Below are 12532 nucleotides of genomic sequence, written 5' to 3' on the forward strand. Positions count from 1 at the left end.
GGAGGAGTGGGAGGCTGGGAGGAGGCGGAAATTTTTTTTTCTCAATAAAAAAAAGTGATTTTGCTTTTATTTCCTTCACATTAAGCCAATCATGAAATTTCACAGTAATTTCTGAGGTAGGGCAGAAGGAAAGTGTATTCAGAATGATCAATGCCATGGCCTGGTTGGCCGGAGAAGGTGCAAGCTGGGGAGGCCTCACTGGGTAAGCTGGAGGAGCAACGACTGCCCCACTGGCAGGTAGGTGATGTTCCGAGAGCAGGAGAGCTGGTAAGCAATGTCCTCAGTTGCTTCCAGCTTCCGCAGCTCAATCAGGCCATCACCTGCCATGGCCAGTGAATTAATGATCAGCCCTGCTGCCTTGGAGTCACCCTCAGCAAAGATGATGGCTGCCTTTGTCTGCTGCCCAGCCTTTTCCACACAAATCTGGCCCCCTCTGCTTCCTGCTGAGCCACCCTTTTGGCTTCCACTGCTTCTGTGGAACGCCTTCCCGAAGGTCAGATATGTCAAGGACACGTCATCCAGGATGAGCCCAAACGTTGGTGCTCTCTCTGTGAGGTCATCACTCACCTGCCTGGAGAACAGCTCTCTCTGCCTGATCAATTCTCCAGCTTCAAAGCTAGCCACTACTGACCGACTTTAGGATCTCTCTGGAGTGATGGATAGCAGCACCGCTCATCATAATCCTAGTCGATTCTGATGTATATATGAGGAAGCTGGCTGGCCACCGGCTGGAAGAGGATGGGTAGTGTGATATTGATATTCTGCAAATCTTTGCTACCAGTGATGACTGGTACATTTTGTGGTTGCCAGCGGCAGTCAAAGATAATGAGAAAATGAGTCCCTCCCCCTACCACAATGTCCTGTACTCCAGAGAATCGGTCAAAGATTACAGCTCTGTGCCCAGCATCCACATTATATAAGACGGAGTTCATCATGCCTCCTGCAACTGCTAAGGTTAGGCCAAACTTTACAATGGACTCAAACACTTTTGACAGCCATGATTCCTTCTGTTGCAACCAATCACACCTGCCTTCACTCTCACCTCCACAAGAATTCCCCAGCCTCGACTACTGCCCAAAATACATTTTCAAATTAAAATATAATTGCATTTCCTTGCTTCCTTTTCCTCTCTCCAACTTTTTCCGTGTGTTCCTCCTACAACTATGCCTACGATCCCCTCACTCTCTCTCAAATTTGTCCTATTTTCTTTAATTATTATTACATATATACATAAATATTTATTATTACATATATACATAAATATGCCTAAATATACAAATGTAACTAGATGAATCAATTTAGTGTTGCTGGTATGTATATGATTCTGGAGATGATAAACAGTTAAAGACCTCGTTCCTTCAAAAGACTAATTCTTCCTCTTTCAGTAGTCAACTACCTAGGGTTAGTGAGGTCATGGGTCTTAGAGAATCTGAAATGAGAACTTACTCCTATGAACCTACTACTGCCAACTCCTTCTAAAGCTTATATTTATACCCATAGTTAAGTTTGGTTATCACCTCTCATCAAATAAACTTATTTTTGAAGTAGGTGGAGATCATTACCAAAACCCGCAGCTTGTCAAAATGCAGAGACCTATTGATTATGAGGTGTCCAGACCAAATAGATATATCTACAATACAATGGACATTTTCACATAACACTTAACGGACATTGCAGAAAAGTGAACAGAAAGATTATAATAGCCAGAGAACTAGAATGCTCCTGTGAGATAATATCTTCTAGAAATAACAGGGAAGTTACATGTATGATACCTCAATCAATAATATGGATACCTAAACACAAAATGAACGATGAAAACTGGAGACCTGCTCTTTTCTGAAAGGAAATGGAAAGAGAGTGGGTGTGAGAAAGAGGGGAGATTGAGGGAGTGGGAAGGATTGAAGAGAGGGGGAAAATGTGGTCAGGATCTGTTGTATGAGAGAAGAATCTATTTTCCGTAAAAAAAAATACCAATAGATGGATTTGCCAACACAGAAGTGAAAATTTCTCTGGGGCCCTCTCCTAGATAGAATACCTTTTTGTTGAAGTCTGTTGGATAGGTTTTGGTTAATTTAACACATGCTAAGGTCATCTGGGAAGAGGAGACATCAGTTGAGAAAATCCTCTCATCATTTTCTTGATTAATTTATCTTGGAGAATCCAGCTCACTTGGGGTAGTACCACTCTTGGGTAGGTATTTCTGGGTTTTGTAAGAAAGTAGGTTGATCAAGCAATGGTGTGCAAGATAACAAGCAGTGTTCTTTCATGTCTTTGGCTTCGATTCCTACCTCCAGGTTCTTAACCTGCTTGAGTTCTGGCCCCGGCGTTCCAGGGCCAGAACTGTAATTGGAATATGTAAGCTAAATCAACTCACCCTTCAGTTTATTTTGGTCATGGTCTTTATCAAAGTAATAGAAAGAAAATTAGAACAAACTATATTAAAGATTTGTTCTTTCATATTTATGAAACTTATTTACCTTGAATGTGTAACATATTATGTGGTTTATTCTTTAAAATGATATACAGCTATTTTATAGCATATGCATTCTCTTTTGAGGGAAATACATTACATATATAAATAGAAAAATTACTTGTTAGTTTTTAAAGTATTTATAACTTCCTTCTATTTTTATTTCCTTTTTCCTTTCTTTATTCATCTTCTTGTGGTTATGTATCATGCTATTTGTTCTGTTAAATTATCGATGGATTTATACCTTGCTTTAAAACTTGTCACGTATTATTATACTGTTATGGTTATCATTCTTCAGCTGCAGTTGACATGGTATAGTCTAGGTGGGCCAGGCTTGCCTTTGATTTCCAGCAATCTTCCTACTACTGCCTCAGGAGTGCTGGAATTATAGGCATGCATCACATGTCTGGATCTCAGTGAGTATTTTAGTTGTTAGTTTATTTTTAATCTTCTGCAGATCATTCTAGATTTCACTTACATCTATTTTGTTTCAATCTTATACCTTTTTATTTTCATTTTTATGTAGCATGAATCTAATTGATCTTAATAATAAAACCCAGAGTCAGATATTAGGGGTGAAAGCTGTAAGATCAGAGAAGCTGAGCAGCCAGCCATTACTTCTTACCTGTAGAAAATCCTCAGACTAAATGGGATATCATGTCTCTACAAGTCCTCAGACTGAATGCCGTCTCTATGAAACATCAGGCTGAATCCTGAGCTCCTGTTTCCTCTCACCTTATATTCTTCTCTCCACCCAGCCATAGTCCTTCCTGTCTCCACCTCCCAAGTGCTGAGATTAAAGATGTGTGACTCCCAAATACTGGGATTAAAGATGTGAGCCACCATTGCCTGACTCTCTCTTTTAGACTGGATCAATTTCCTGTAGTCCAGGGTGGCCTTGAACTCACAGAGTACCTCTCTCCCCCACATGTTGGGATTAAAGACATGCAGCACCACTGCCTGGACTCTATGGCTGACTAGTGTGCCTAGTTCTGCACTCTGATCTTCAGGCAAGATTTATTTGTTACAATACAAACAGAATATCATCACATTTTTCTCTTTATTGATATGTTTTCTGTTTTTCCCTTGCTACTTTTCTTTTTCTATACTAATGGAAGACACTGTAATTTTCCAAATTGTTTCTTCTGAATTCTACAATTGAAATTTTCCAGAGGTAATATATTTCCTACTGAAACCTGTAAATATCCTTCTGTACTTTTCTCCACACAAAATTTTATTTTTAACTTTCTATTTACTCATGTACAGCTACCTCAAACTATTGCTACGTCAAACCAGGTGATTTCATAGCATGCATGAAGCCCTGGGCTCAATACGCAGGACCACATAAAATGTTTGTGGGTGGCAAGTATATAGAATTTAACCACAATGGTGGGGCAAATAGGAATTCAGAAGTTCAAGGTCATCCTCAGTTACGTAGCAAGTTCGCAAGCCTGGAGTAGATGAGATTTAGGCTCAAGATAAAAGGAAATGAGTCACCTTAAACAATGAAAAAAACATTCAGACTCTGTATATGTCTAGCAACAAAACAAAAATATATCTGCTTTACACTTTTTCCTATGTTCTGATCCTTCATATTGTTCTTGAGTTCTATGGCTATGAAAATATTATTAGGCAGACATTTTCTATTCTAGTATGTGCTTACTATGAGAATAAGTGCTCTACTCTTGTCATTTAATGGTTCTCTGAATAGAAGAATAAAAATTTCTGCTCTTTTATTACACCGGTGTTTTCCTTATTTCTTTGGATAGATGTATTTTAGCTGTGGAAAACGAAATGCTTCAATTACCATTAAGCAATCATCCTGGCTACCATTCCATCTTTAAAAGAAATTTTTCTCTAGAAGGCAGCATGCTTTGATTTAAGGGAAAAATAATTGTCAGGCCCTTTTCTATTTTCTGCTTTATTTAAGTAGCATGCTCAAGATTTTATTATGTCAAAACATTTGAAATCGATTTTCAAAAAGATCAAAATAGTCTCCATTCCATGCAGCTTAGTTTAATAGTTGTTATAGAAACTAGGAATCTGACTCACACACAAAAAGGAGGGCAGGAACACACTGAGCTTTATTCTGACCTTATATTTATGAAGCAAATTTTGTCATGAGGTAATGCCTAAGCAGTTTATTCTTAAATCATATTTGTGCTAGTTGTGGTTGACTTCTACATACTCAGGATAGGTAGGAACTTCCTTTGCTGTGATTGTGAGAGTTCATATATCTTCTAACTATTTATGTATGAGAATATTTATAAGTGTGTCAGAACCATCTTGAAAAGAAATTCAAGAATGAGTATCCTTATTGATGCTGTAATTAAAAAAAACACGATCAAAAGCAACTTAGGGGAGGAAAAAGTTTATTTCAGCTTATAGGTTATATACCATAATTGAAGGAATTCAAGTTAGGAACTCAAGTGAGAAAATGAAGCAGAATGCATAAAGGAATGCTACTAAGTGGCTTGCTTACAGACCTATGCTAATATAACACAGAGTCATCTATTCAAGGAATGGTGGTGCCCACTGAGGGCTGGGTCATTTTCTATCAATTAGCAATCAAGACAGTAACCAAAAGACATGATCACATGCCAAATCTGATCAAGGCAACTCCCCAGTTTAGGTACTGTCATCATATGACTTTAGGCTATGTCAAATTGACAGTTAAAGGTGTCCAGAAAAATGTACTTTTGGCAACTTTACACATAAGCACATCAAGACAAAACTATACATGTCTTGTCTTCCAAGCTCTCTTGTGAACATCACACTGGAAGTCATGGTCAAAAATTTACAATTCCCACAGTATTTAAAAATTCTAACACTTTAAAAGTCCAAGGCCTCCTTAAATTTCCAAGCTTATTTTTAATCTTAACTGTGGGAACATAGAAAACTAAAATGTAATAAAAACAAGTTATATCTTTATTCCAAATTGGAAGAATCAGGATAAAAAATGAGATAAATTCAAAAAATTCAATAACACAAATAGGAATTCTATAGCTCAATGTTCAATATCTGGGACACAGTCATTTTGTAGCCTTTTATCTTCAAAGGACTTGAGTAATCCGATTTCTCCATCTCTGCCATTTACAGTATACACGGTTTATCTCATAGTCTAAAGTGGGCTCCATTCCACATGTGCTGATATGCTTAGGAGCTGTCTCATATTCATGGTATCTCTAATATCATGGGTTCCCCATTGAAACTGAGGCTGGAACTTTATCATTGGCCACTCCTCACCTCTGTAGACAGATTCTGACTAGACATGTCATGCAAAGTCTCAGCCTCTTTCCATGACCTATTTATGCCTTCAAAACAACTGCCATGAAATTGATAGCTTTTCTATACATGGCCAACAAAATATACAGAGAGAGGGATCATTGATGCAGTCATATTCATAACAGCCTCAAGGAATGAAGTTTCTAGGAATAATCCTAATCAAAGAGGTGATGGACTTTCATAATGGAAACTTTAAACCTTTAAGGAAAGAGATAAACACACTAGAAAATGAAAGATGGCCTGCCTTCATGGGTTAGTAGAGTTAATATTAAGAAAATGAACACTATATACAAAATTGTGAAAATAACCATTTTATATAAAATGGTGTTTTGTCTTATTTGTGCTTATTTAAAAACCTTTAAATTGATTCTTTGGAAGTTTCACACCATGCACCTCAATTGCACCCATCTTGCAGGTGCCTTCATGGGTTAGTAGAGTTAATATTAAGAAAATGAACATTATATACAAAATTGTGAAAATAACCATTTTACATAAAATTGTGTTTTGTCTTATTTGTGTTTATTTAAAAACCTTTAAATTGATTCTTTGGAAGTTTCACACCATGCACCTCAATTGCACCCATCTTGCAGGTTCCCCAGATCTGTCCCTTAAGGGATAGACTGTAGTGTCTCCCTAAAGGAAAACTAAAAAAAGAAATAACAAAAATAAGATAAAGACAAAACAGAAAAAAATAAATAATAATAATACAAATAATACCAATTTTAATTAAAAACAAAAAAAAAACAAGTAAGCAAGCAAACAAAACAGAACAAAAAACTATTTTGCTTCTCTAAATTTGCCTCTTCAACACCTCTTTATTCATTTAGTAATATTGGGAGCTGCTGTGTATTATGCAATATGCATATGTAAATAATACATACTATAATATGAATTAATATGTTATATATAATATATTATACTATATAAGCATGTTATTGCATATCATATCTTATATGTATATATATACATATATATTCAATGCAATCAAATTTTCTATCTAATTTTTCAAAGACATTGAAAAACCCATCCACAAATTTATACAGAACCACAAAGGAATCCAACACCCAAAACTATCCGTAGCCAAAAGAACAATGTTGGAGGGATTATCATTCTAGATCTCAAGATGTTTTACAGGTCTGCAGTAATGAAAACAAAATAATACTCACACACACACACACACACACACACACACACACACACACACACACAGAGCACTCTGCATAAAGCTAACTTTAAGTGTATCAAAGACTGAAATTGTATACACTGAAACTACTAGAAGAAAATTTAAGCATTACCCTACATGATATAGGCATAGAAAAAAAACTTTTTAATCAGGACTCTTACTCAGTAATCAAGGACAACAACCAATGAGGGGGACTTCATAAAATAAAAAGCCTTGCGCAGCTAAACAAATAGTAAGGTGAAGAATAAGCCCATACAATTGGAGAGAATTTTTTGACAATTAGACACTGAAAGGATTAATATCCAGACTATATAAAGAATTTTTTAAAGCATGTAAAAAATGAACAGTCCATTTAAAAATTAGGCCTGAAGAGGTACAAGGGACAGATTACCAAGGAAACAGGTCCAAGTCAGTGACCTCTGTGGGACTGGGCCCAAATAAGTGTACTTCACAGAAGCAGGCCCAAACCAGGGACATCTGCAAGATCAGACGTGAGTGAGAGACTTCCACTGGAAAAGGCCTGAACCAGGGACCTCCAATAGAGCAGGCCAAAGGCAGAAACCTCCACAGGAGCAGGTACAAGGGAGTGACCACCAAGAACAGGCTTGAGTCAGAGACCTCTATGGGACCAGGCCCCAGCCAGCAACCTCCGCCAAAACAGGCTCAAGCCAGCAAACTCTGCTAGACCAGGCCCAAACCAGCAACCTCCACCTGAGTTGGCCTGAGCTAACAACCTATAGAACATTCCATTCAAACATAAAAGAATATACCTCTTCTCAGAACCTCATGGAACCTTCTCAAAAATTGACCACATATTAGGTAACAAAGCAAACCTAAACAGACAAAATAGTTGGAATAACCTAATGTATCTTATCAGATCACCAGGACTTAAAATTAGAATTCAACAGCAACACTAATTTCAGAAAGCCTAAAAACACAAGGAAATTGAACAATTCTCACCTGAATTGTCAATGGGTCAAGGAAGAAATAAAGGAAGAAATTAAAGACTACCTAAAATTCAATGAAAATGACCACACAACATACCCAATTTTATGGGACACAATGAAAGCAGTATTAAGAAAAAAGTTCATAGCAATGAGTGCCTACATAAAGAAGCTGGAACATCCCACAACAGGGTGAGATTGTTTCAGTGCATAATTGTATACCATTTTCAAAGTAGAACTAATATCAATATTCCTCATATTTTTCCACACAATAGAAACAGAGGGAACATTGCTAAACTCTTTTTGTGAGGCTACAATTACCCTGGTACCCAAATCACAACAAAGGGAAAGCAAGAGAATTACAGACCAATCTCACTCATGAATATTGATGCAAACATACTCAATAACATACTGGCAAACTGAATCTAAGACCACATCAGAAAAAACACCCACTAAAGCAGAATTAATAAAAAAAAATCAGGGTAAAGAAATTGGGGTTCAACCTGAAGATCCAAATAGCAAACCAGCCAGCCACTGGTTCTTATCTCAACCTCAGTCTGAAATGATGATCCTGCCTCCTGGAATCTCAGGAGACTGTGCCTGAGAGCTGTCCTCTGCCATCTTATATTCCTCTCTAGGGCTTGTAGAAGTTAGCTAAATTTGGGAAATAACCAGGCTAACTAAAAGATGAAACAGTTATATTTTTATTTATTATAAGAGGAAATTTACGAAACAGGAATGAGAAGTCCAAGCTCAGCTGTGTTGCGAGGGAACCACACAAAGAGAGGGCACCTGGGCCATGCACCATTTTTCTCCACATCCCAGAAAGCCACACCCTAACTTGGTCCCACCTCTTAATGATAATTGGTAGGCAAAGATTCCCAATCACCTCCCCCTTTTGTCTAAATAAGAGCAACCCAAACCCAAAAACTATATACAATAGAAACAGATATCAAGTATAAAATTACAACCAACATAAACAATATTAAGCAAGGAACACATGATAAATGTTTTAATAGACATTCTATTTCAAAGAGTCTAAGTCTTGCATCAGAAATAGGCTTAGCTAAACCATGAAAGGATGGTAACTGTGACTATCTAATCTTCAACCCCATCAAAGACTCCAGAAGGATATAATATTACCTAAGTTAACAGGAAGTACATTGTAAATAACTTCCAAAACTCTAAAATTGACAGAGACATCTCACTGGCTGGACAGTCACTCAAAGTTCTTTGTAATGTTGTGGCATACATCTCCCTATAGACCCGTAGTATGCAGCAGACTTTTCCATGAAGCAGGAAATTTCAAAGACAGTTTAACCTATATTGGCAGTTTGTCAGTTATATTTTTGTGAGTCCTGCAGAATATCTGGCAGTTTCTTTCATGTAGCAGAAATCCTGAAGGACCATCTCACCTTTAGGCAAGTTCAGCAGTCATTTCTCTGTGTGTCCTGCAGGTCCAGTTAATCAAGCACTCCAGACAAGAGCAGTTTCTTGCCCAAACAGCTGACTAACTCCATAAGGAGCCTCTTTGATGCCTATCATCTACTTGAAGTAGATTGGTGCTGCCAGGAGCAGATGTGTCTCACTGTCACGAAAAGCCCTCAGTTCTTAAAACATTTTAAATGCCATATTCTGAAAGTCTCTGAAAGATTTGAAGAATACCTATCTAACTGAAATATATTTCTATATATCTAGAAAACCTAACAAACACGACTACAAGCTTGATTATAGTAGATGATAGTCTGTTAACCTATACTTCTTAATTATCCATTACATTTTAAATGAGCTGCATAAATGCATTACCTTAATCAAGAGCAGAAACATATATATATATATATACAAAGTATAACAAAACTGACCTTAAATTTGTATCAATAAACTAAAATTCAAACCAAGGCAAATCTCTATAGCATATCCCCCTTTAAATGTAAACAAACATTTATAAATAATATTTGGGAATAGATGTCTCTGTCAATTCTAAAGTTTTGGAAATAACATAATGTACTTCCTGTTAACTTATGTAATATCATATCCTTCTGGAAACTTTGATGGAATTGAAGAATTTATAGTTATAGTTTTCCTTAGTTATGATAAAAGATAAAGTAGATATAAATATTATAACCATAATTCTTACTTGATACCTGTTTTGTTATATGTAATTTTAATCTGTTAAAGTTAAAATCCTTCCTTTTTATTTAAACAGAAAAGTGGAAGTGATGTGGCTTCCCCTCTGTATGCTGTGAATATCATTGATTAATAAAGAAACTGCTTTGGCCTATAGCAGAGCTATAGGGGAACAGAGTTAGGAGGGGAAAACTAAATGGAATGCTGGGAGAAAGGAGGCAGAGTTAGAGTGAAGCCATGTACCCCACCAGAAATGAACACCAGAACTGTAGCCACATGGTGATAAACAGATTGATAGAAATGGGTTAAATTAATATGTAAGAGTAAGTCAATAAGAAACTAGAGATAATGGGCCAAACAGTGATTTAAATAATATGGTTTCTGTGTGTTTATTTTGTGTCTAAGCAGACAGGAACAAACCAGTGGCCTCCTCCTCCAATAAGAGCTGGAATTAAAGGCATATACCACCATCATTAAAGGCATGCACTTCCCAGTTTCTATGGCAACTAGTGTGACTTCTGTGGTTAAAGGTGTATGTCCTTATGGATACTGAGATTGAAGGTGTGTATCAATGTGGCAACTGGGATTAAAGGTGTATGTTACCATAATCTATCTGGTCTGTAGGGCTAACCAGTGGGGCTATTTCACTCTGAGATCTTTAGGCAATCTTTATTTTTTAAAATACATTTAAGATGCCATTACAATCCACCATGATCAATTTGGGTTCATCCCAGAGATTCAGGGATGGTTCAACACATGAAAATCTGTCAATATAATCCACCATATAACTGAAAAAAAAACCATGATCATCTCATTAGATGCTGTAAAAGCTTTTGACAAAATACAACTCTTTATGATAAGGGTCTCGGAGAGATAAGGGATACAAGCAACATACCTAAACATAATAAAGGCAATATACCTCAAGTCAACAGCCACCATCAAACTAAATGTAGAGAAAATCAAAGAGATCCCACTGAAATCAGGAACAAGACAAGGTTGTAAGCTCTCTCTCCATATCTATTAAATACAGTACTTGAGATTCTAGCTAGAGGGGAGTGGAGAGAAATATGTAACTCAATGTAAACAATTTTAAAAATAAAGAGATAGCAAGTAACAAGTCTAACAAAAAAATCAGCATGTTTTGATTTGGTAAGAGGTTTGTGGCCCAAAAGAAAGGGTGATACATTCCACCAGTTATTTTGTCTCAAATTAGTTGTTTCTCTTTTGTTATTATTAATGTACATATATTTATATGTCTCTGCACTTAAATAAAAATAAGCTGCTGAGTCAAAAAAAATTAATGATTGATGCTGGGTAGTGGTGGTGCATGCCTTTAATCCCAGCACTCAGGAGGCAGAGGTAGGCAAATCTCTGGTTTTGAGATCAGCCTGGTCTACAGAGAGAGCTCCAGAATGGTCAGGGCAACCCAAAGAAATCTTGCCTGGAAAAAAGAAACATATAAGCAAGTAAGCAAACAAACAGATAAATGAATGCCTAAATAAATAAATAAATGATTATTGTGAGAGAGATCAGCTCACTGTGGGCACTGTCACTCTTGGAAAAGTGCTCCTGGGTATAAAACAAAGCAAAATTAGCAGGTTGTGAGGAGCAAGACAGTTAAGAAGCAGTCCTCCATGGCCTCAGCATCAGCTCCTGCTTCCAGGTTGCCAACCTGTTTGAGTTCATGCCTTGGCTTCCCGTAATGGACTGTGATTCAGAACATTTGAAACAAATACACCCTTTTTATATTTTTTTTAAAAAAGAAAACAAACTATCTGTAGGAGGATGTGGTACAGTAGTGGTATTGGAATATCCTGAATTATTGGGAAGCCAGGATATACTTAGAGCCGCAATATGACAGCTCTAGAGACTGGAGCTGCAATATGACAGCTCAGCCCTGGAGGGAAAGGTATCCTGACTATCAGGAAGCCAGGCTAACTGAAGCTGGGGTGCAGCGGGGGATGATATCCCCACACAGGATATAGGGATCCTGCTCCTCTCCTGGAGAGCCACTACAGCTGAGTTCTGCTCTGCTCCTTATGGGAACATCCTAGCAAAGCTATCTGCTTCTTCTCCGGCCCAAGATTTTTTTTTTTCTGCTAACACTATGCTAAGGGAAGTCCCCTAAAGAAATGCAGCATTTTCCTCCAGGGGCAGAAAGTTGTTAAATTTCCTCAGAAGGCCTTGCTCAGCCTCCTTAAAGAGCATCCTAGCAAGATTCTTCTTAAGGAGCATCCTAGGAAGGTTGATTCCTAATTTTCTGAGAAATCGCCACACTGAAATCCAAAGAAGCTTTACGAGTTTGCATTCCCACCAGCAATGCAGAAGTGTTCCCTTTTCCCCACAACCTCTCCAGCATAATTTGTCATCAGTGTTTTTGATCTTGGCCATTCTTACAGGTATAAGATGGAATCTCAGAGTTGTTTTGAATTGCATTTCTCTGATTGCTAAGGATGTTGAACATTTCCTTAAGTGTCTTTCAGCCATTTTAGATTCCTCTGTTAAGAGTTCTCTGTTTAGGTC

At 37.3% G+C, this 12532-nt stretch overlaps 1 pseudogene; it reads right to left on the reverse strand.

The window, feature by feature from the left end:
• Positions 1-195: 195 nt before the first annotated feature.
• The window catches only part of LOC101980254, a 121574-nt pseudogene continuing 109237 nt past the window's right edge, over positions 196-12532 (reverse strand).

The sequence above is a fragment of the Microtus ochrogaster genome, chromosome X, assembly GCF_000317375.1.
Source record: "Microtus ochrogaster isolate Prairie Vole_2 chromosome X, MicOch1.0, whole genome shotgun sequence".
Lineage (NCBI taxonomy): Eukaryota > Metazoa > Chordata > Mammalia > Rodentia > Cricetidae > Microtus > Microtus ochrogaster.